The sequence below is a fragment of the Macaca fascicularis genome, chromosome 3 (genome assembly GCF_037993035.2).
Source record: "Macaca fascicularis isolate 582-1 chromosome 3, T2T-MFA8v1.1".
Lineage (NCBI taxonomy): Eukaryota > Metazoa > Chordata > Mammalia > Primates > Cercopithecidae > Macaca > Macaca fascicularis.
Window position 1 is genome coordinate 172,431,762 of NC_088377.1, and position 24,231 is coordinate 172,455,992.

Below are 24,231 nucleotides of genomic sequence, written 5' to 3' on the forward strand. Positions count from 1 at the left end.
TACCACCTAAGTCCAACCCACCTTCAGGGCATTCGCTCTACTTCCTTAGATAAAGCCTCTGCTCGGGCTAAGATGTTCTGTCTCCGCTGCCCCCACTCTGCAGGCTTTCTCCTCCCGCTGCCTGGAGCAGAGAATGGGGGAGCCGTCAGGAGCCACAGACACTGCGCCATTCCACATGGGATTCTTTTTATTGTTTGATCTATTTCACATGTACAAAGCTTTGACCTTCCAATTCTAAGAATTCCTACTTAGAACTGGTAGGTTCTAAGAACCTCCTGGGACCGATTCTGGCACATGTCTCTTCTGAACTCACAAAGCTTGTGCCTTAACAATTTAGAGTCAACTGACTTTGCTGTCCTTTCTAATGTGTTAAGTTTCAGTCCGTGACAAACACTGACAAAATGTGTACCTCATCAGTCACTGTAAAGGGAAAGGACATGGCCCCTGCGGCAGAGGTCCACAGTCACACAGACGACAGAAACGTGCCCGATGCCTTCCAGTGTATGTCACAAACACGTATTTGACAAGGGACAGCAGAGACTCTGCAGGTGGTGAGTTTTGCGTGCAGCGCCAGAGAAGTCTTCATTGGGGAGCTCCAGGCTGGATTTTAAAGGAAAAGCCGAATTTTAAGGGAAGAACAGGTTAAACACCAAAGGAAAATGGGGAGGAATGTTTCAAGGAACATGTATACTAAACAACAGTGCATTCTCTCCAGCTCTGCAGCTCAGGGTTCCAGGGTCGGGGGTCCCATGAGGTTGGGAGAAGCAAGCCTTATCACGACGGGCTTTGCAGGACAGGCCGAGTGTGTACGTTTGAGGTGGGATGACGGGGTTATGCCCTGTGAAGGGGCCGACTGTGGGACTGCTCGGAACTGGGAGTCTGATGGGGGAGAGGCACTTTCACAGACGTTATCTGGTTTCATCACCACCCCTTCTTCAGCCATATATTTGGCGATTAATTGCGCACTTGTGACATGTTCCTTTCTGCTCTCTGTTCCTTAATGCCTCCTGCTTTTTTGTCTTGTCCCCAGCTGGGCTATCCGTTCCTGGTGGCCACAGAACAATACCTTCTTTAATGGCTCCCACAGTGACCAGCACGTGCCTTAAACTCAGAGCAGGTCAATCAAACTCCTTTTAATTGAAATTTTAGGATGTGCTTTTGCCACACTCTCAAGTAAGTAATTAAATTCATCAGCAAATACCAAGTCCGAAAATAATGAATGGTACTTAGGAAACACATAAAGAGTGGTAGAAAACTAGGTGGGCTGGGGTCATCCTGTGGAGGCCCTGGACGGCCCGGCTAAATGGCATTTGGAACTCTTCTGTCGAAGTGTTTTGATAAAGAAAGGAGGTGACTGAAGCTATGCTGCATAAAAGATGAACTTAGCAGTAAGATGGGCTGGAGGGAGACAGTTGCTGTGGTGGTAGAAAGAAGAGGTGAAGAAGTGCTGTCAATGCAGGTGAGAGCATTTGCTACCATCTGAACCAGCACGCAGCGCCGTTCCTCTAGGGCCCCTTGAGCCTAACAGAGTTCTTTTCTGACATCCGTCGCACTTAGGAAGAACGCATGGTGATGCTGGCTTTTATTCTCCCTCCCTTTCTTCCTTCTAATAATTAGCAAGCAACAGTTATCTGCCAGACACTGTGCTATTACACAAGGGAGACAGAGATGAAAAGCAGTCTCTACTCTGATGCCTTGTGGGAGACGAAGAAAAGTACCTGGTTAAAACGCAGTGTGTTGAATTCTCTGATATGCCCTCCCTCCTCCTCTCTCTTCCTTCTGGCCAGTCTGTCTTCCCTTTCTTTCTTTTTCTTCCAAAAAAAAGGATCTGAAGCATAATGAAAGAAGTCAGCTAGGAATGGGGAAGAGGGAAGCTAATCTAATACGGGGGATCCCTGGAGGAGGTGGCATCTGAGATGACTCTCGGATGAGCAGGTGTCAGCCAGACGAAACCAGAAGGAAGAGAGAAGAGCTGTGCGCAGACACAGGCTGGGGCAGAGGAGTGGGTGCAGCAGCCTCCTGAGACATGGGCTGGAACCTGGAAAATGAGGAGCCATGAAAGAGGGAAAGACAATGACATCTATGCTTTAGAAGGATCGGTCTGGAGTCAGCAGAAGGGCTTATTGGAAGGTAGTGACTCTGGAGTCAAAGAGACGGCAAAGTACAGATTTGAGAGATGCCACAACAGACGCGTTAAGCCCTGGAGCTGGAGTGATATGCACACTGAGAGAGTGAGGGAGTGAGGGCCTTACTAAAGACCTTTAAAATGAGTTTATTTCACCCAGAAGCTCCAGCAAGGGAGACACACACTGCCTCGTGCTGGCCACGAGGTGGCAGCCTCGCACTGCCATTCTAGCAGAAAATGCGTCCCATCCTCACTGGGGCTCACCACCACGTGGGCAGAGCCACTCAAAAAATCCCACCATGGGGACCGGAGCTCTCTAAGCTTGCCCCATAAACACGCTTTTCTCCCACAGAAAGCCTCCACAGAAGCAACGAAAAAGTCAGTTGATCCGGGGAGAGAAGCATAAAAGCTCGTGCTCTTCAGAGAGCTTTGGGCTGTTTCAGGGTGGCGGCTGGGCCTTCTGACAACTGCGAAGAGATTGAGACGATACAGGCTGGGGACCAAGGGGTTCGATGAAGGGCATCATCCCCAACAAGAACCAACTCGTGGAGAGTTCGGGCCCCATGGCTAAGTCTGACCTGACGCTGGCGAATGCCGCTGAGAACCCTTAACACCTGCGGGGACCCCGTCCCCAGGCCAGCGACAGCCACCCCCCAGGGCCCCTGGTCTCCCTCAGGCAACGCAGGACATCTGAGGGAGGCTGGGCCGCAGAGTCCACGTGTAGCTGGGAGGCGTCGCTGCGTCTGGCAAGGCAAGGGCTGCCGTCTAAACTTCCAAGGGAATGATGTGGGCACCCCAGGAAGAAGGGACGCCCTGATCCCGCTCCATAGGTGAGGGCATGGAGAGCCCATCCCACTGTGGCCTTGTGGCCTATCACCACTCTCTGACGGGCTTATTGTGATTTTCAGCCACTTGCTGTTTGCCACTCAGAGGCAAAGCGGCTGCAAGAGGTAGGAGAAAGCAAGAGACTCCCTCACCTGGAACACAGCATCCACCGCGATCCCAGAAAAGACAGATCCCCTTGCAGGCACTTCAATCCACACAGCAGTCCTGGGACGAGGGTCCTGTTACCATCCCCATTTCACAGTGAGGAAACCGAGGCACAAAGCATGAAGTAACTCGAATGTGCCCAGATGCTAGCAAGGAGCAGAGCTGGAGTTTAGGCCCAGGCAGCCTGACCTCAGAGCTTGTGCGCTACCTGCTGCCTGGTACAGTCCACAGAGAGAGGGCTAGTGCCCGGCCCAGAACCACATGCCCTGGGGCTGGAGACAGGTCGGGGCAGCCGAAAGGTGGAGGCGCCCTCTCCAGCGCTTCTTCCTCAACCCCTGCGGCTTTCTCCTGTGCTCCAACTGCCACCACTTGCTTGGGCAGCCAAGCATGACAAACTGGCCAGCCACCAAGCAGGACTTTTCAAAGGAGGAGTAAAAACCCTTGTATGAATGTACACTCTTCTTGCCACACACAAACGCCCTTCCTTCCACCTTCAAAGGTGATTCTGAGACTGCCCGTTTTTATCTTTGCTTCAGTTGTGCTTGATTTACAGCCCCCTGAGGTGGTTTTTTGTTTTTTTTTTTTTTGACGGAGTCTTGCTCTGTCACCCAGGCTGGAGTGCAGTGGCACAATCTCAGCTTACTGCAACCTCTGCCTCCCGGGTTCAAGTGATTCTCCTGCCTCAGCCTCAGCCTCCCAAGTAGCTGGGATTACAGGCACCTGCCACCACACCTGGCTAACGTTTGTATTTTCAGTAGAGACAGAGTTTCACCATGTTAGCTAGGCTGGTGTCAAACTCTTGACCTCAAGTGATCTGCCCACCTAGGCCTCCCAAAGTGCTGGGACTACAGGCATGAGCTACCGCGCCCAGCCTCCCTGAGGTTTTTAACTAACATTGCTAGTGGTTTAAGTTGGGCACTGACAAGTGTTAGAACCTAATTGCAGAGGTCACGTTGTTTGAACACCGGAACTTCAAGGCGTGCTTGAACCACCTGATCAAAGGAGAAGGGACCGAGGACCAACAGGAGTGGGACTAAAGGCATTCTCCTGCTCCGGTTTCCTGTGAACCCGCTCCTCTGAGGAAAGGAGTAGTCCCTGGCCACAGAAGACACAGGATCCTCCTGGGGATCCTCCTTGGTCACGTCACACTTTCAGACTGCGTGGCGGGACACTGACCACCGAGCCCACAGACGTGGGTTTGAAAGCTACGCCTTCAAATCAGCAACTCCCTTTCCTCGTGAATATTTTAGTGTGTAATATAGAAGATATTTACACACTGAATTAAAGCACCTGCCACTGAACCCTCCTGCTGGAATTATGGGGGGTGGGAGGAGATGGAAAAAAATCAATGTTTCAAAGCAGTCCTGATGTGCTAAAAATATCTCTCAGTTCTCTTTTCATCTGTCTGGTCATTGTCCCAGACGCAAGCTCAGCACAGCCTCGCCCGTACAACATGTCGAATCGCTGTCTACCTCCACTTCTTAATCGGACAAAGAGAGAATATTCTTTTTTTTTTTTTCCTTCCTCAGACATTAGTCCAAGATTACAGACTAGGATATAGCAACCTATTATTCAAGAACAGCTTTTAAAGGTAGCTGCTTCAGACTGGCACTTTGGGAAAACTTTGAAAGTAGACTCCCCTTTTTTTTTAAAATGCTCATTTTAACTATAGATTGGTGATAACGATTCAACCGCAGAGATCCAGCTAACTGTTGGCACAGAAATCCCTAACGCTACTCTCAAGCAAATAAGATCTTGTAAGGGGAAACTCCTGCAAAATACACCTTGTGAACAAGCTGCTCGCACCTCCTCTTGCAGCTGCAAAGATACTCTACTCTATTGCTTAACCCGTGACCTTGAAAAAACTCCACCTTTCCTGCCAGCAGCTCTGCTGCATCCACCTGTCCCTACAGGTAGTAAAAGATTAGACGGAACAGAACCACGTTTACACAACACACTTCCGAGCCTCTCTTCCTTCTAGCCCCGCCCCACCCCCACTCCAAGGCCGAAGTTCATTTCTTCCTGCAGGTTCACTCTTTAGAATTAACCAACACTGTGCTTTTCATCCTGCTCAACACCAGTCCTTTGGCCTCACAATGCTCGCCTGTGTGGAACACGCTGCAGCCACCAGGTCATCTGCTTTAGACCCAGCTCCATGTCAAGTCCTGTTATGGTCCCTTAGGCATATTGTCACGCTCCTGGGCACCTGAAAACTGACAACTGGTTTCAGATTTCTTACAGTTTGCTTTTCTGGTTTATCCTTATTTATTCCCCTCACAGTGACATTCACAAGAAGCAGCAGTGGCAGGCAGTCTCTTGGGGACAGGTCTGTCCTGAATAATCTGGGGGGATGCCCTGGCCAGGGGAACCTCACAGGGGCTCATCAAGAGATTCCAGGAGATGGAGTTTGAGACCGGCCTGGCCAACATGGTAAAGTCCCATCTCTACTAAAAATGTAAAAATCAGCCAGGCGTGGTGGTACGCACCTATAATCTCAGCTACTCGGGAAACTGTGACAGGAGAATTGCTTGAACCCGGGAGGCAGAGGTTGCAGTGAGCTGAGATCGTGCTACTGCACTCCAGCCTGGGCAACAGAGCAAGACTCTGTCACAAAAAAAAAAAAAAAAAAAAAAGAAAGAAAGAAAAAAGACATTCCAGAAGACTTCTGAAATGGAAGTGGCCACCACGCAGCTGCACCTGCCACCTCCTTCCCTACTCCAGGACCTCTGAAATGTGCTGCTCTCTATGCTGAGAGCTCTCACCCCTACCCCCTGACCCACACATTCCTGCTCATCCCTGTGCTGGGACCTTGGAAATCACCTCCTCAGGGAACCACTGGGAAGGAGGTCCTTGTCATCTCAGTGCCTTCCCCTCAGGCCATGATTTTTCTTGGGCCTTTTTTTTTTTTTTTTGGTGTGTGTTTACTTAGGTTCCACGATGACAGAGACCATGCTTGTGTTTTCATCACTATCATCTTCACCTCACTGCCAACCAGCGCGTGGCACGCAGTAGGTGCTCAAGAAAGGTTTACTGAATAAATGGACGAACAATGACGTCAGCCTACTTTGACCTCTTGAGTTCCTCTGATCTCTGAATGTTTTGGAGAAAGGACCTTTAACAGCATCTCCCATCTCTTCCTGGCCTTGCCACCCCACCCAGTAAAACCATAATACTTGCTGGTATAGCCTCTTCCTGCAAATAAAAGTATAAAAGGAGTTCAGAATGGACACTCCAAACAAAGGGATTTATGACCTTGGTCTCATGTTCCACTGTGGTGATAAAATTCACTTTTCTATGAAATTGCAAATTCCTCCCTTCAGCAGCATTGCCAGAGGTCCCCAGAACAAAGCAAAACTGGGTATTCAGAATTTTTTAAGTTTAGGAAACGCTGCCTGGAATCTCTATTTCTCCCTCCTCTGGTTGCATTCTATTCCTCAGGTTATGTGCTTATGAAATTCGTATCTTGCTCTGTGCCCAAAGATGCTTCCAGCTCGCTTGCTTCCCCCGCTCCCCGCAGGCCTGCAGAGAGCACCGCCCCAGTCTGCTATTAAGATCTGCTCAACTGTTTAATTGCACAGCCCGTCCCAGCAGCAACCTCTCCACAGCCTCTCACTTGCCAACCAACTGGCCGCCCACTCACATTCTCTTGCTGGCTTGCTCACTGCCCAAACACACACCCCTCCCCCAGTTCATCTCTTACCCACTAACACAACGACGATCTGACTTACCTGATTTGCTGACGCACTTTACCTGAAGCCCCACCCACCCCCCCTCCACTTTTCCAGAGTTCTACCCACAAGAAAAGAAGGAAAGCAGCCGGCCTGGTCTAAATACAAAAGATTTACTGTCAACACCTTGAAACTTGGAAAGGGTCCATTACATGCCAGCATCAGGCTTTTGGTGGAAAAGCGCGGTGGTGGGGACGGTAGGAAGATGCTAAGAAGAAAAGACAAAGGGGAAGAGGAAGATGAAAATCCATCAATCCTCCCTCTGAGTCTAGTTGGCCAGGACAAGGATGACACAGGACTTTTGTGAAAGATTCTGGAAATATTTCAGAGACACGCCTCGAGAATATCCACATGGTGGTACATGGGGCATAAGATCTGAGTTTCAAGACCTGAGCCTGAGTCCTGGCTTTCCATCTGCTAACCACGTCCCTGCCATCAGGGCAGGCTGATGTTTCCTGGTTAGTACAACAGGGATGCAGAAATCTATTTCCCAGAGTTGCCAGGAGGATTAAATGAGGTCACGTATGTGAAAGCATCTTGTCAACTGTGAACACTAGACATAGTATACATTAGTTTTTGGTCTTACCCAGTAGGTCATTTCTCTCTCTCAAACATTTATTGTCTATCATGTGTCCAGGTATTTATCCAAAAGTAAACACTACCCAATCATGGCATCATGTTTTTTTTGTTTGTTTTTTTGTTTTTTGTTTTGAGATGGAGTCTCACTCTGTTACACAGGTTGGAGTGCAGTGGCGTAATCTCTGCTTACTGCAACCTCTGCCTCCTGGGTTCAAGCAATTCTCCTGCCCCAGCTTCCCGAGTAGCTGGGACCACAGGTGCGTGCCACCACACCCAGCTAATTTTAGTATTTTTAGTAGATGGGGTTTCACCATGTTAGCCAGGATGGTCTCGATCTCCTGACCTTGTGATCCACCTGCCTCGGCCTCCCAAAGTGCTGGGATTACAGGCGTGAGCCACCGTGCCCAGCCCTAGTCATGGCTTTTAAGGGGTCAATGTAAGCCAGCGAAGATGGACAAAAAATAGGAATTACAGAACATAGTATGACACATATACAACTGGGTAAGCAGAGGGGACTGTGGAAGCACCCAAGGGGCACCTAGCCCAGCCCTTAGGAGTCAGCACAGGCTGCCTGGAGGAGGTTTCATCTGAACAGTACTCTGAAGGGACAGTAGCCATTGGCCAGGAAAAGGGAAGGAAGAGCTTCCAGGCAGAGGGCAAGCATGACGGGCTTCATTTGGCTGCACTAGAGATCAACAAACAATGGTAAGGATGGGGGGAGTCCTGAGAGGTAAGACCAGATCATGAAGGGTGTCTTGTGCCCTGTCAAGACATTATGAGGTCAACCAAGCAACAATAACATCACAAGACAACAGGTTTCTTTCTGGGTCCTGACGGTGTACTTAAGTTATAGGGCTTGAACTTACTGGATGGCATTAATGAGCTTCTGTTCATGTCTAATAATGAAAAAAGGGGGTTCTATCATGGGCTATGCCACATTTGTTTTTCTTGGTAGTTGGGACAGCTGCTTTGTGAATTGCCTTTTTTGAACATACCCTACTATACCCACAGCACAATTGCTTGAGTCATGGGGGCGGGATGTGGTAATCTGCACTATGCATGAGCTGTAGCCAGGTGATCCAGCACAAAGGTGCCCAGCTGTGGGGAATACATGCATTCTTCCCTAACACATTAAAACCACCACCAAAGGAAACTGGCTGAATAAAACTGGCCCCAAGGATAAAAACACCTCCAACACGAGTCATTCATTTATGAAAAGTGAATAGGATACAAATTAAAAGCTTGGGCACAGGAGCCAGACTGCTGTGACTTGAATCCTGGCTCCTCCATTTCCAACTTCCCCAGCCTCAGTTGTCTATCTGTAAAATGGGTCTCATGGTAGGATCTGTCACACAGGATTGTGTATTAAAAGAGATAATCAAATCAAGTATTTGGCACAGTGCCTGGCACATGGAGTTCTCAATACGTGGTGTTGGTGGTGGTTCTATTTGTTGTTTTTTATTGTAGCAATGCTGAATCCAGTCTGCTCCCACCTATAGTCTACATGATGGAAGAATTAGAGACTTGAACACAGAAATAAATTATCTCTGTTAACCCTAACCCCAGAACACTGAGGCCACAGGAAATACAACCGCAGTGACCTGGACTTCTGCGTTAGTCATGGTCAGTACATATTAGGTCACGGCTAGTCTATGCTTTGTCACATGGTGGTGACATTCCAGTTTCATATGAGAGGGCTCTCAGTTAAGTAAGTGCACTACAAATGCCCACTGGGAAACACCCATGGTCTATCTAAAACGTTGTTCCAGTGCCCCCTTGTTTTTTGTTTGGCTTTGTTTTTTTTTTAAATCCCAGAGAAAATACCATAGAATATTTCATTAGACCTTTTTATTCAAGATCCATCTTAAAAAGTTGAGGCTGCACCTCAAATATCTTTCATTTTCATTACTAACTTGTTACATGACCCCTACTGCCTGTGAATATATCCAAAGATTTTTCTGTGTTTTAATCTGAACTCACTTTGAAGCTATTTATATGTTTGGCATGGTAACACGATGGAGATAATAAATGCCATGCAGGTCTGACTCCGCTTTGAAAGCAGTTTTCTTAGTGACACCTTCCTCAGGATTCCTTGAGCTAACTTTATGGCATCTGGTAAGTAACTTCATATTCACTCCATAGCGTTTATGATCTCACAATCATTTCCTGCAGATCTAGCCTGGAAGCTAAATTTTAAAACTAGCTGTGGATTTAGAAGATGATTCATAAGCTCTGTGCATACCATGGTTATGACTGGTGGAAGGCAAAGATTCTTACATCAGTCTTCTTTACATTTAACAGCAAGGGAAATAACAGGTTAGAGGAGTACTTTGTATCTACCCTCCCTTGCTTCCGGCAAATTAATGAAAGCCAAATAAATTGCAACACTTTGATATCTGTGTCTCTGTAACGTTAAAGACAGCCCTGGGCTAGGAGAGATGAACATGGTAGGGCACCTCCGGGCCAGCTTCCCAGTGGAGCAATGGTATTGGAGAGGTGGACAACGTGGGGAGGCTCAGGGAGCTATATCTTCAGAGGCAGAGAACAACACGGTACATCAGGCAAGCAACAAGCTCTTTTTGCAGCATAAAAGCAAGAGGGGAGTGTGGCAGGAGAAAAACTCAGGTTATTTTATTTTTTTCTGAAAACCACTTGCTGAAATAGAACGCCTCTTCTGAATACTGACATCACGAGACTATCAATTTAGGTTATATTAAATTTTTTCAGGATAGCTATCCTTAAATTTCAAAGCATTTATTGGCCAGGCTTCTAAAGTGCGATAGCATAATTCACTAGGAAGCAGGGAATTTAGAATCGAGGTGACACCGGACCCACAGAGTGAGTCTCTGGGGGTAGAGGCGGGAATACGCTCAGTAAGGCAGCGGGTCAGCCCTAAGGCTGCCCAGGGTGAGGCCTCCTCTGCAGGGTCTCACGGGTGCCTTCTCCTGGAGCCATATCTAACGACTTTAAAATGTTAACCCTGGGTCTGTTCTGGTGAACTTCATCAATGTTTGTAACATCCTGGAAATTATTTATTCCAAGAAGCTGGAAATAAAAAAAGATCTTCCCAGATTTCTGAAAATGGGGTGGATCCTGACCTACATTCAGTGTTCTAGATTAAAATCACAGATTTTGGATAGAGAAAAAAAAATATTCTCTGCCATCTAATAAAACCAACTTTTTTTTTTTTTTTTTTTTTGAGACAGAGTCTTGCTCCATGGCCCAGGCTAGAGTGCAGTAGCACGATCTCGGCTTGCTGCAACCTCTGCCTGTCGGGTTCAACCGATTCTCCTGCCTCCTGCCTCCTGCCCCAGCCTCCCAAGTAGCAGGGATTACAGGCATGTGCCATGATGCCCAGCTAGTTTTTTGTATTTTTAGTAGAGATGGGGTCTTGCCATGTTGCCCAGGCTGGACTTGAACTCCTGACCTCAGGTGATCAGGCCATCTTGGCCTCCCAAAGTGTTGGGATTACAGGCGTGAGCCATCATGCCTGGCCAAAACCAACATATTTTATGGATAGGAAATTGAGGCTTAGATGGCGGGGGGGAAAAAACATTACACAGATTAAACCACAGCTAATGTCAAGTGGTGACCAAAGGCGAATCTTTTATTGCAGGCTGTGGGTTTTTCCATGTGGCTGGTGGTACGCTGCATCAAGCAGCACACACACTAGGCCAGTTTCCTGTGCAGACCCAGGTGCAATCCCATCTCTAAGCCAGGATGCTATTAGGTCTCAACAACCCATGGGAATTTAGGGTGCTCACAATTTAGGCTGGGAAGAGGTGACTAAGCTCCTTGGTCTAAGGTCTATGCAACTGGCCACTCACTCTGGACCAGGGACATTCAATGCCAGACAGCGGTAGGGCTGGTCTGGGGTGACAAGCCAGATCCTGGGCAAAGCAGCCTTTCTGCTAAGGGTTCCCTGTCAGAGCACGACGATGGCCACTTGGGAATGTGATCTGACAGTGACAGAAGTCTTCTTTCAAAGCCCATTCCTAGGGCCTGCCGTTTCCCCAGCACTGTGTCCCAGGAAGCCCCCTTGCTAGCCATCTTCATAAACGACTAAAACATGTTTTGGAAAGTAGTTTTTCTTGGTATTTAGTGTGTGGCTTACTCTCTTACTTTACTAATAATATGAATTGCTGAAGGCTTCCTGGAAATCAAAACTACAAATTAGAGAAAAATAGGGTTAGAGAAAATGTCTTTGATAGTCCACTTTGAAATTCAAATAATGATTTGAGAGGTTTAAGAATTATTATGTGAATAGATGGTGAAGTGACAGAATATTAATTATAGAATCTAGCCAGTGTATTTTTCATAATAAAATGTTGGAAAAAAGTATTATCACATTGTCTGTGGTTACCAATATCCAACAAGTTCATGGGCTCCTACCGCTGGATGTAACAGCAAAAAGTCTTGAAACATAAATTAAATATGGAAATTAATAAGGAAAGATACATGACTCAATACATGATGGGGGATTTACTATGTGGAACAGACTCCATTTGGATCTTTTTTCACACCTTAAAAAAAAAAAAAAAAAAAAAGACACAGGGTCTTGCTCTGTTGCCTAGGCTGGAATGCAATAGCATGATCATAGCTACAGCCTCAAACTTCTAGGCTGAAGTGATCCTCCCACCACCTCAGCCTCCCAAGCAGCTAGGACTACAGACACATGCTACCATGCCTGGCTACTTTTTAAATTTTTTGGTAGAGGTGGGGTCTCACTATGTTACCCAGGCTGGTCTTGAACTCCTAGCCTCAAGCGATTTTTCCACCGTAGCCCTGCAAAGCACTAAGACTACAGGTGTGAGCCACTGGGCCTGGCCACATCTTACGTCGAATTTGGTGAGTTTAATGTTATAAATGAAATTATTATTATTTTTTAATTAGATGAATATTTTCTAACTTCTGGGTAGGAAGGAATTCCTAAGCCTGAGGTAACAGAAGTTATACAGGAAAAAAATAAAATCATTTACTCCACTACATAAAATATAAAGGTTCTCATGGGAACACATGGGGGGAACATCACACACCAGGGCCTGTCAGTGGGTGGGGGGCTATGGGAGGGATAGCATTAGGAGAAATACCTAATGTAGATGATGGGTTGATGGGTGCAGCAAATCACCATGGCACGTGTATACCTAAGTAACAAACCTGCACGTTCTGCACCTGTATCCCAGAACTTACAGTACTGTAATAATAATAATAATAATAATAATGGTTCTGTATTTCCAATAAAATATAAGCAAAATTAAAAGTCAAAGAAGCTGGGAAAAATATTTGCCTCAAATATTTTACACACACACATACACACCCTTATAAATATATCATAGAAACAGTCACACCCTAATAGAAAAGTTGATAATGGACATGAACAGAACATTTACAAAAGAAAACAGCAGGCTGATACACACATGAAGAAAGTTCAATGTTATTGGTAGAGATGAAAACATGCCACATGCCTGACATGGAGTGAACATTCATTAAACAGCTTCTGAGTAGATGAACCAAAAAGAATGTAACCTTTTTGTCTAAAGATAAAAAAGAGAGAACACTCAATGCTGATGAAGATATGGAGAGAAGGACATTTCATACATTGCTAAAATGTGTAGAACTTGGTTCAAGCTTTCTAGAAAACAACTTAGCAAGGTATCTTACACTTAACCTCCTTTTACCCAAGAAATTCACTGCAAGGAATCTCTCCTAAGGAAATCATTAAAAATATGCCCAAGATTCATGTATTTAAAAGGTTAATTACTGTAATATAAAAATAGTTTTTAAAAACTGGAAGCAAATTAGACACTCCCAAATTAGAGAATTAGCACCATTAGAAATATTTTAGAGGCATTTTAAAGCATAGGGAGAACATGCCTGTTTTAAAAGTGGGATTGAAAGTGTCTATACAGGCTGGGCATGGTGTCTTACACCTGTAATCCCAGCACTTTGGGAGGCTGAAGTAGGAGGATCACCTGAAGTCAGGAGTTCGAGACCAGCCTGACAACAGGGTAAAACCCTGTCTCTACTGAAAATCAAAATTAACTGGTGTGCTGGTGCGTGCCTGTAATCCCAGCTAATTGGGAGGCTGAGGCAGGAGAATCGCTTGAACGCGGGAGGCAGAGGTTGCAGTGAGCCAAGATTGCGCCATTGCACTCCAGTTTGGGCAACAAGAGTGAAACTCCATCTCATAAATACATGAATGAATGAATGAACCTCTACAGAATTATGCTGATTCTGCAAATTGTGTGTTTGTAGGAAAGTGCGGGAAGGAAACATACAAAACCCTAATAGAGCTTTGAGGATTAGAGGTAATATGTGGAATCTAAAATAGTCAAATACAGTCCATAGAAACACAGTGGTGGCTGGGGGGGATGGGGAGATGTGGGTCAAAGGGTATAAAGCTGGAATGATGTCAGATGAATACATCTGCAGTACAGCATGAGGACCACAGTGAAGACACTGAATATTTCTAAGTACATTTTAGGTGGGCTTACCCAGGCACAAAAAGGTAACTGTGAGATGGTACACTCATAGCTTGAGTGTAAGTTATTATTTTGCTATGCACATATTGTATCAAACCAGCAGGTTGACACTTTAAATATATACAATAAAAAAAGAGGTTTTATTACAAATGAGTAAGAATAAAATGAAAAACACCATATAAAAAATTAGAAGCGTGATCCCCTGCTTTGGAGATAGGTCTTCACTCAAGTCCTTATCCACATGGCCCAACTCCCCATTGGCTCTGTCTCTGCCACTGACTCTCTGTGTACTGACATGTCTGAATGCCACCTGTCCCCCTCACACCTGGGCTTCGTCTGAATGCCACCTGTCCCCCCTCACACCTGGGCTTCGTCTGAATGCCACCTGTCCCCCCTCACACCTGGGCTTCGTCTGAATGCCACCTGTCCCCCCTCACACCTGGGCTTCGTCTGAATGCCACCTGTCCCCCCTCACACCTGGGCTTCGTCTGAATGCCACCTGTCCCCCCTCACACCTGGGCTTCGTCTGAATGCCACCTGTCCCCCCTCACACCTGGGCTTCGTCTGAATGCCACCTGTCCCCCCTCACACCTGGGCTTCGTCTGAATGCCACCTGTCCCCCCTCACACCTGGGCTTCGTCTGAATGCCACCTGTCCCCCCTCACACCTGGGCTTCGTCTGAATGCCACCTGTCCCCCCTCACACCTGGGCTTCGTCTGAATGCCACCTGTCCCCCCTCACACCTGGGCTTCGTCTGAATGCCACCTGTCCCCCCTCACACCTGGGCTTCGTCTGAATGCCACCTGTCCCCCCTCACACCTGGGCTTCGTCTGAATGCCACCTGTCCCCCCTCACACCTGGGCTTCGTCTGAATGCCACCTGTCCCCCCTCACACCTGGGCTTCGTCTGAATGCCACCTGTCCCCCTCACACCTGGGCTTCGTCTGAATGCCACCTGTCCCCCCTCACACCTGGGCTTCGTCTGAATGCCACCTGTCCCCCCTCACACCTGGGCTTCGTCTGAATGCCACCTGTCCCCCTCACACCTGGGCTTCGTCTGAATGCCACCTGTCCCCCCTCACACCTGGGCTTCGTCTGAATGCCACCTGTCCCCCTCACACCTGGGCTTCGTCTGAATGCCACCTGTCCCCCCTCACACCTGGGCTTCGTCTGAATGCCACCTGTCCCCCCTCACACCTGGGCTTCGTCTGAATGCCACCTGTCCCCCCTCACACCTGGGCTTCGTCTGAATGCCACCTGTCCCCCTCACACCTGGGCTTCGTCTGAATGCCACCTGTCCCCCTCACACCTGGGCTTCGTCTGAATGCCACCTGTCCCCCTCACACCTGGGCTTCCTCTTGGACTGCATTTTGTGGTGAATGATGCCACTTGATAACACTGGCCACTCTGCCTGCATCACCCTCCCCCATTTCTCCCCCAAATCCATCACCATGTGTGCCCTGACCAAAGCTTTCCATTTGGTCCCCTTGCCTCGATGGCCTGTCCCCCACCCCCTCAAGTCACTCTCTTCACTGCAGCCCGCCTGGCCTTTCTGAAGCGCACATCTGACTTTGTCAGGCTTCTGGGTGGAAATCTTCAGGCTAGCAAGGCGCAGCATTCAGACCTGTTCCAAGCACTGCCGAGTCTGCATCTCCCATCACCCCTTCCCCACACACACAGGTCTGGGCCTCTGGCCAGGCTGTCCCACCTGCCTCCCATCCAGCTAACTCGGCCAAGCCTGTCCCTTGAGTCAATTGTGACTTTGCCTCCACTGGAAGCTGTGCGGGGTGGAGGTTGAGTGTCACAAGCCCTGCACATGCTGTTTTTATGCTCCCATGGCACTCATCACACACTGTGACTCTGTTTCTGTATCTTTGTCTCCTCTACCAGACCGTGAGCACCTAGCCAAGCAGGCCCTCAGGGTTTGTAGAATGAATGAATACATGTTTCCACCACCCCAGGAGACTTAATCTGCTTTCATCCTGAAAGAGGTATCAAACCAAGATTTTGTAGCTTCCCCCAGTTAGCTGCTGAAGTATTTTATCATCCTCACAAGTGAGACAGTCATCCTTGTGTATTAATCACCCAGCAAATTCATGTATTATATGTTGTCTGTCATGACACTATCGCTGGTTTTATTTGAACTTACTTATTCCTGCTAAGTCTATCACAGGAACATTACTCATATCACTAAACACAACAATCATCTCAAGTACGGAGCACCAGACAGTGTGGAAGGCCCCAGGAATATAAGGATAAACCAGACTGTTACTACTTAAAGGCCATTAGCAAGAAATCCTCTAGCCTTGTGTGGAATAAAACTCTCAGTTGCCTTATCTTTTCCTGGAAGGGCGTGTAATTTCTGTTGCTTGTGTATCAGCTTTTCACAATTGTCCAAAATCTTTTTTCAAGTGTGACTCAAACAGGACACAATGATGAATCTGACGAACACTAAGTCTTGTTTTCTTACCCTTCTGTGTCATGCTCCTTTTAATATACCCAAGAATCATGACTATTTTTTTCCCACAACGGCCTCACAGCATTGACTTAAGTTTAGCTGATGAGTGATAAAGGCTGCATTTTTTTTTAAAAAATGATGTTTCTTTTGTACTCAACCATGCTATTTTAAATCTATCGCTACTACATTTCTTCTGCTAATGTAGAATCATTTTTATGCTTTGTTATAATTGTTACGAATTATACTCCTGGAGTTGAGATGATTTTGAGTCCTACCTAATGTGGTAGTGTGCACAATAGAAAAATGAAAAGAGATTTCCTAGTTTTACATTGTGCAAAAGGCATAGACAAATATACATATGAAAACTCTGCCCAACTGCTTAATGTTGAGTCTTCAGCCCTCCACCTGAATTCACAACGTACTTTACAAATACTCGTGGCTAAATGTTGAGGGATTCTGGGCTATCAGTTTGGAGGCTCTGGTATTAACCATGCTCTTTATTTATTATTAGTCATGTATTTTCCCCACCCTTTGTCTTTGGCTTTGCACCCCCACCTAGTAACCACAATGACTTCTTTTTGACCTGGATGGCTCGTCTTTTTAAATAACAGTGTTTCCTGGGAAGCTTAAGAACAGCAGAGTCACAGTGAGGGCTTAGTCCAGGGCAGCCTTCTTCACGTGGGGTACATGGATGTGCTTCTTTGGGTCTGTAAATGGGCAGGCAAATGTTTGCATACAGGTGTGGGAAAAGGATTCATGGCTTCCATCATAATCTCAAAGGGATCTAGCACCCTGGAAAGGTTAACAACTCTTAACTCCCAGGCATTCGGACACAGCACAGCATAGCACACTGAATAAACAGCCTCAGTATGTCTGACTCAACCTTTTACTAAGCCACCTCCCAAGAAAGCAAGAAATTCTCTAGTAATTATACACCAACCATCTTCTGGAAGGCAGTTACGCTCACCACTATACCACCAACACGCCAAACATCCTTTGAATAATTAAGATCATAATTTGAGGGTGTGATTTTTTTTTGGGGGGGGGGCAGTCCAGCATATGTGACATTATATAGAGGCCATAATCTAACACGTTAAATATCAAAGCTATCTTTTCTCAGTTTCTGCTTTTATCCATGTTTAACATACATTCTTTGTCCTCTTCTGATATTTTTAGCTGATTTGATAACATTGGTTGAAAACCATAACATCATGAATCACAAGTTTCTCTACATATTAACATTTTGTTAGTAGCTCAAAGCACAAGCCTTTCATTAACTGTTGATAATTATATTATTTTTGCCAGAATACACTGGTGCCTTGTATACTTGTGTTTAAATAGCATTACAAATATCATTTTGGTGTACGTATGTCAAAACCAAAACTGCCTTTATGTCAATATGCTGTAAAAATCTATCAGAATGTATCTTAATTCTTAACTTTCATTGTTGTCTGTGGGTTGTCTTGTATAATTATTATCACATCCACCGTATTTTCTGTAGGTAAATATGAAATGTATTATAAACGTACCGGGGGAAAATGCCCTTTAAAGCCTTTCCCTAGACAAAGCACCATTTAGGCGTTTAGAAGCAAGAACTAGTGAAATCAGAAATTGCTGTCATACACACTCACCTGTGAATGGTTGTACAAAGGATCCCAAGCGCAGGACTTGTCCTGGAAGCAGAGGATCGGATTCCACCAGGAAAAGAGGCAAGTAGAAACGCCAAATGCCAGCGCTCCCTTTCCCCAGCTCATCTTATTTGTAGGCACACAGATTTTGGAATCCTCCAGGACTAACAATAAAAACCACACTAGGTTGTTTTCCTAATTCCTGTGAAATGAGTCAGTAGGTCAAACAACTTATCCACTCCAGAGAGAGAACAATTCCTTGAGCTACACTCCCTGTTTCCAGTAACCCTATTCCCTCTCTGTGCCCCTGGATAAAAGTGCTGCCAATAATGCATGGAGAGCCCACCAGGTTCTGAATGAGACACATCGTAGAGATTGCCAGAAAGTTAGCTGCCTTCATGGGATAGTTTCCCTTATGAATATTTAGGAAGAAAAAAGTCCAGTTAAGAGTAACATGAGGATTGAGCTTCTTCATTTAAAGAGTCAGCATAACTTTTTCTCTGTTGAGACTGTTTATTTCTTTCATACAGGAGGACTGAACGATGCTGAAAATAAATATAGAAAAGCGATAACTGTACCTTTAAAAGCCCCTACAAACCACTTCCTCCTGTAAAACACCCTTTCCTCCTCCAAAGGTGTATATTCACAAGATTCACTGATTATTCAATGAATCCATATTCTTAAAAACCCTTCACAGCCGTCTGTGCGTCCTACAGTTCCATGCTCTGTATCATATAAAGCAGAAGGTATTTAAGAGCTTGCTAGCCATCATTTAAATCCATGACTCAAGACGACCAACACTGGGTTACCAATAATCTTCAGAAGCTACCACCTACTCACCGAGTGTAACATTTCTTGTAGTGAGCGACCTCTGCATAGGAAATCACCAGCTCCTGGCAACGAATCCATACTTCCAAGAACTCACACATTCAGGCAAATATATGGACATACATCTCTAAATATAGATACAGAGAGGTCTGCCGTGACAGTTCAGTAGGAGACTGGAAATACTTTTGCTTTCTGTATCGATAGTACTTTCTTTCCTTTTTAAAGAGAAGGTTTCGTTTTGATCTTGAGAAATTCTGATAAAACCACCAACTGAAAACCTGCCATTATAAAGGAGGGATTTCACAACGTTCATTCCAAAAAACTGTGGCTATTCATTTCTGGAAGTGATTCACTGCAGAAGAATCGCTGTTTGGGGGTGGAGGGAGCATTGATTTTTAGAAGCCAGCCTGCCCTCTGAGAAGTGAGCAGGAACCTCCGAGATGGCAGCCACGTGCCTTCTGACCCCCAGCCCTGCTCCCTGAATCACCACCCCTCAAGATGACATGCAGTGACCAATTTCCTCTTAAAACTGCCTTCTGTACAAAAACCCTATGATCCACGCACCCTGTGTCTAATCCTCTGCAATGGGGCCAGTCTGCAGATCCGTCTGGGCGGGCTGCGGTAGCATTCTCCACCTGCCAACACTCAGTTGCTGGTGAGTAACCAGCATACGGACACTCACTTCCTGTGAGTATTTCTGAAAGAGCTTATGATATTTCCTTTAAAAAAAAAAAAATAGGAGGAAAGCCACTCAGGGAGGAGAAGCAACTTCAACAAGCAAAGCTAAAAGCATGCAACGTGATCACTGTTGACCAGACACGCCTAATTTTAATTTGGTTTCTCAACCCCTGTGTAATTAAGACAGCCCAAAGAGAACAGCATCAAGGGGTGGGGGGGGAAAAAGACATTTCACAAATGCTTAGACCTTCGGCGCGCGTGACCAGAAAAGTAATTTTAAGATTCAAGCGAACCAATCTGAGGCTGGTTGGAGCATTAACCCTTCAAGGAAAGAGAAAGAGTTATTTTTGTTTGTCCCCAAATTTCAAATACGGAATTCATCTTCCTTACCAGGAACTGAGATGCCAAAAATCAGCCTCTAAATACCATCCCCTGGGGTTGTGAGATGGAAAAACTGTTTCAGATTTGTCCATCACAGGGGCAGAAAAATACCTATTTATGAGACCCAGCCACATTAACACAACAGCCGACATGGTGCTCACACTCAGGCACCCCCCTTTGAAAACCGGCCACTAAGGCTCAAATGTGACATTTTGTATTTCTCTAGGCTGTAGCCAAACCTGTTAATTTATGTCAGAGAGAAGAGCAGTATTTCTTGACAACTGGGCAAAATGAGTAAGAAAAATTGCTTTCATCCCACCTGACAGAGTATCAGTGGTGACAAAGCTCACTTTCTGAGATTGGTAGGTGTTTTGCTGAAAGATAGATTTTTCAGAGCCTGTCCTTCAGCTTCAGGCTGTGAATGTGCTTCCAACTTGGGGCCTCCATGTGCCACACGGTGGGGAGGGGGCCTCTTGAAGGAGGAGGGAGGAAAATATAAACTTCTACTTAATGGGCACTGAAAAATAAAACACATTACCCAAATTCACACCTGTATTTATCACACAATCCATGGAAGCCCTTAACCTGTAACACGGCAGCACTTTGCCACTTAGACCCCAACTCTTTTAGTTCACATTTTTGGATACTCAAGATAAATATGAAAAAAAAATATAAAAACATAATCTGTGATTTATACTCTGGAAGGGAATTTTCATTTTTTTTGAGATGAGGTCTCACTCTTGTCCCCCAGGCTGGAGTACAGTGGCGCGATCCTGGCTCACAGAAGCCTCAACTTCCTGGGATGTGATACGCTTTTATCATCTTTACCAAACTGATATTTTAACAAGAAGAGTATGGAAAGCATTTGCCTGAGACACATAATTGATTGATGGATTTTAGAGGCAGGGTCTGACTTCATTTCATCTCAGCCTCCGGAGTAGCTGAAACTACAGGTAAGTGCCACCATACCCAGCTAATTTTTTTTTGGTAGAGATGACGCCTTGCTCTGTTGCCCAGGGTGGTCTGTAACTCCTGGCCTTTAGCGACTCTCCCGCCTTGGCCTCCTAGAGCACTGGGGTTACAGGCATGAACCACTGTGCCCAGCCTGCATGATGTAATCTCCAAATTGAGGGTAAGTAAAAGGTAGCACCTATAACTAGAGGTAAATTTTTAATTTAAAACAACTACACTACACAATAGTCATCTCAGCCCTTGCCCATGAAACCTTATGAACCTCAATAGAAAAATAGGAATATTCTGTGATAGGGCCAAAGGAACAGGAACCCTTTACATGGAGAGTACTTTCAAATAGCTACCATTTTTTAAAATCCCATTGATACCAAGCTCAGCAAAAGAGGCCTGACCACTACGCAGCGATTAGAATATCCACTCTTCTCTCTTACTCAGAAGGAAGCCTCCGTCTCCCACTATGACAGGTATACACACAAGTTCCCAGCTCTCAGTGTTTCTGTGCAATTTGTTCCTGTTTCAGACGGCTTTCCAGGAAAGTTCCTCTTAAGTCCTGGGTGGCCAATGCAGAGGTTTTAAAAAGAGGAAAAGTCGAGCAAAACAAAAAGATCATGAAGTAGAAGCTTGGGGAGGGGGCAGCAAAGAGAACATGAATCTAACAGATGCAGCAGTTGCAAAAAAAGCTGCTATCCTTTAGAAACTCCTGTTAATTTGGGGACCTAAAGGGAGCTGTTTCTAAGGCTGGATATTGAGAATGTGATGAAACCATGGAGGCTGTCCAGGCCCTTGCTATGCTGTGGACACCTTTCAAGAGTTATAGAGTCCACCCTCTCCAAACAAAGTAAAACCCCATGACAAATGTCCTTCACGTTTAACATTTACTCAGTTCTCTTTTAAACAAACAAATGGAGAGCACTCTTTCGTGGCACTTTTATAGGCAGGGGAGAGAGTGGTCTCACAACCGAAGGGCACCAGCCACTGAGAAGTCCTAAGGCTATGTTTGAGTTCTGGCTCGTCTTTTTTGCTAATTTGTTCTTGCGCCTATCACCCAACCTCTCTAAGCCAGTTTCATCGTCAGCGACAACAGCACACTGACATGCAGGGCCCGCTCAGGAGCTACCACAAACTGCACATCCGTCCATTTGTTTAATCTTCACAGCAGCCCTGGAGGTAAGTTCTATTTTTATCCTCATCCTACAGATAAGGAAACTGAGGCCCACGGAGCTTAAGGACACGCCCGGGGTTACACAGTCAGTAGGTGGTGGAGCCAGGATTCAGAGCCAGGGAGGCTTGACCTTGACTTCACACTCCAGAGCCTGCCCTCAGCATGTCTGCCAGTCACACCTGGGTTGGCTGCACAGCAAGGAAAACAGCATGTAAGAAACGACCTTAAAACCTACCAAGACCGTAAAAACACGAGGTAGATTTTTAATCATGTCACATGCAAATATATTCTCTGTAAAAATGTAATGAAGATTCAGGACCACTAAGCAGTGGTAACTCTGCTGGTCCTGTGAAAACAGTTTCATATAACTTGCAAGTTACTTAGCTGCACAATGTGTGGTACTGAGTTGTAGAGGTAGACGGGATTCAGAGATCCTGTTTTCCGTCAGGGTGGTTGGGTGAGGCTCCCAGACCCAGACCTGAAGTCTGCACCTTCATCCTTTCACTCCCAGCCCAATGATGTGCCGCTGTGTCATAGCCACATGGTGGTTACGAATGCTTCTGGAACTCTACATTTTAATCTGCCAGGCATCCATCCATTCGCTCACATAATTCACGTGTGTGTAATAGTAACCTTCAGAAATGAATGTCACAATATTTTTCTCATTACAACATCTTCAGGCTTTAAGATGAAAAGGGTGAAGAAAGAAATCTTTTCTAAACCTTTTATTCCCACTATTCGCTTTTTTATTCAAGGAAAAACAGAGGCTCTGTTAAAGTTCTGCTTACAATGAAGTGTAACTGAAGTTCTATCCAATTCTTTCCTCTTCTCTGTAAACTTGTTCACATGCAACAGCCTCTCTGATGTTAACAGGCTGTTCCTCCCAAGTGCCTGCACATCATGGCTACAGGAGTCACCGGAAGGAACTTGCCTCGGTGGCAGTTTGGAGGCTTCCCGGGCTTTAATGATGAAAAATAATTTGGTCATTTAAGATAGAGGCCCGCTCTGTTGCCCAGGCTGGAGTACAGTGGCGCCATCATAGCTCACTGCAGCCTCAAACTCCTCGGCTCAAGTGATCCTCCTGCCCCAGCTTCTTGAGTAGCTGGGACCACAGGCATGTGCCACCACATCTGGCTATTTCTTTTTTTTTAAATAGAGAAGGGGTCTTGCTATGTTGCCCAGGCTGGTCTTGAACTCCTGGGTTTAAGCAATCCTTTCACCTCAGACCCCCAAAGCACTGGTTCACAGGTTCATAGGTATGAACTACCACGCCTAGCCTAGCTATTTACTCTTAAAGGAAAAAAATAATGTTTTATTTAGTGTTCCAGCCTTTCATGCTATTTACACTAAAGTTTGGCCTTATTATGTTCGCTTAGAATCTTTTAATGGGTTTACGTCGTGTTGGATCACATCAAAACACTCGAAAATACCTCTTTCTAAAACAAAGACATTCATTGACCAAAAAAAGTTAAGCAAAAAAGGAGACCAGCCAGGTATTTAGTTCCATTTAAGAGAGCAAAGGCGACTGTATGCAAGATTCTGGAAAATTTATGTTCGTTAAATTTATAAGCCAGCACTTTTTTCCCAAAGATTTATTTGGTGTGAAAAGTTACTTCCTGTACTGTAATCATAAAATCAAATGTTATTTACTCCTGTCATAACCATTCACATACTTCCTGCCATAAAAATTTAAACCTGGCTAGAATATTAAATAAAACATGCAAAAAACTACAAGTTCAGGAAGTGACTGTATGTATTATATACATTAAGTTCATATTCCAATCTAAGAGCTGAATCACCCCTACTTAGGAAAACCAGTATTATGTTTTATCATCTGGGGTGACTAATCCCACAATGGCCCATGCAATGAACTTTAAGGGTAAAAAGGGCTTTCTCTTTTGCACTAAGCTCAGTCCGTAGTTTTGTGGGGGCTGTCAGGACGCCTTGCAGGTCTGCTGTGTGTAGTGGGCTGAAATATACTGCATATGACCCAGGGTTACAACTGTAAAGATCCAAAGACTTACTTAGGGTAGATGTGCACACTTTAAATGCATGTGCATGTTTTTCTTTGATGCTTGCCTACTTCTAAAAGAAAACAAGCTTCTAAATGCTTAGGCTTCGGCATGTCGAGTAGGAAAATCAGAGCCAGTGTACACATCCAATGATAGAAGAAAGCGTGCGTGAACAGATTTGTTTACAAAACAGGGCCCAGCAAAGTCTG

At 45.6% G+C, this 24,231-nt stretch overlaps 2 long non-coding RNA genes across 2 annotated transcripts in view; both read right to left on the reverse strand.

The window, feature by feature from the left end:
* Positions 1-24,231, reverse strand: part of LOC102141559 (uncharacterized) — a 226,614-nt gene that overhangs the window by 13,396 nt on the left and 188,987 nt on the right. The gene's annotated exons all lie outside the window — the stretch shown is intronic.
* Positions 18,483-18,992, reverse strand: LOC135969793 (uncharacterized). Its single transcript, XR_010585197.2, has 2 exons — positions 18,830-18,992; positions 18,483-18,534 (listed from the first exon to the last, which is right to left on the reverse strand). It is a non-coding gene; the product is annotated as an uncharacterized lncRNA (long non-coding RNA).